Source organism: Cebus imitator, unplaced genomic scaffold (genome assembly GCF_001604975.1).
Source record: "Cebus imitator isolate Cc_AM_T3 unplaced genomic scaffold, Cebus_imitator-1.0 Scaffold689, whole genome shotgun sequence".
NCBI lineage: Eukaryota > Metazoa > Chordata > Mammalia > Primates > Cebidae > Cebus > Cebus imitator.
The window spans coordinates 172,383-172,601 of NW_016108004.1; positions in this window are offsets into that span (position 1 = coordinate 172,383).

The following is a 219-nucleotide window of genomic DNA, read 5'->3' on the forward strand; positions in this document are numbered from 1 at the left end:
CCTCCGCCTCCTGGGTTCAGTCAATTCTTCTGCCTCAGCCTCCTGAATAGCTGGGATTACAGGCACGTGCCACCATGCCCAGCTGTTTTGTATTTTTTAGTAGAGACGGGGTTTCACCATGTTGACCAGGATGGTCTCGATCTCTTGACCTCGTGATCCACCCGCCTCGGCCTCCCAAAGTGCTGGGATTACAGGCTTGAGCCACCGCGCCCGGCTCTC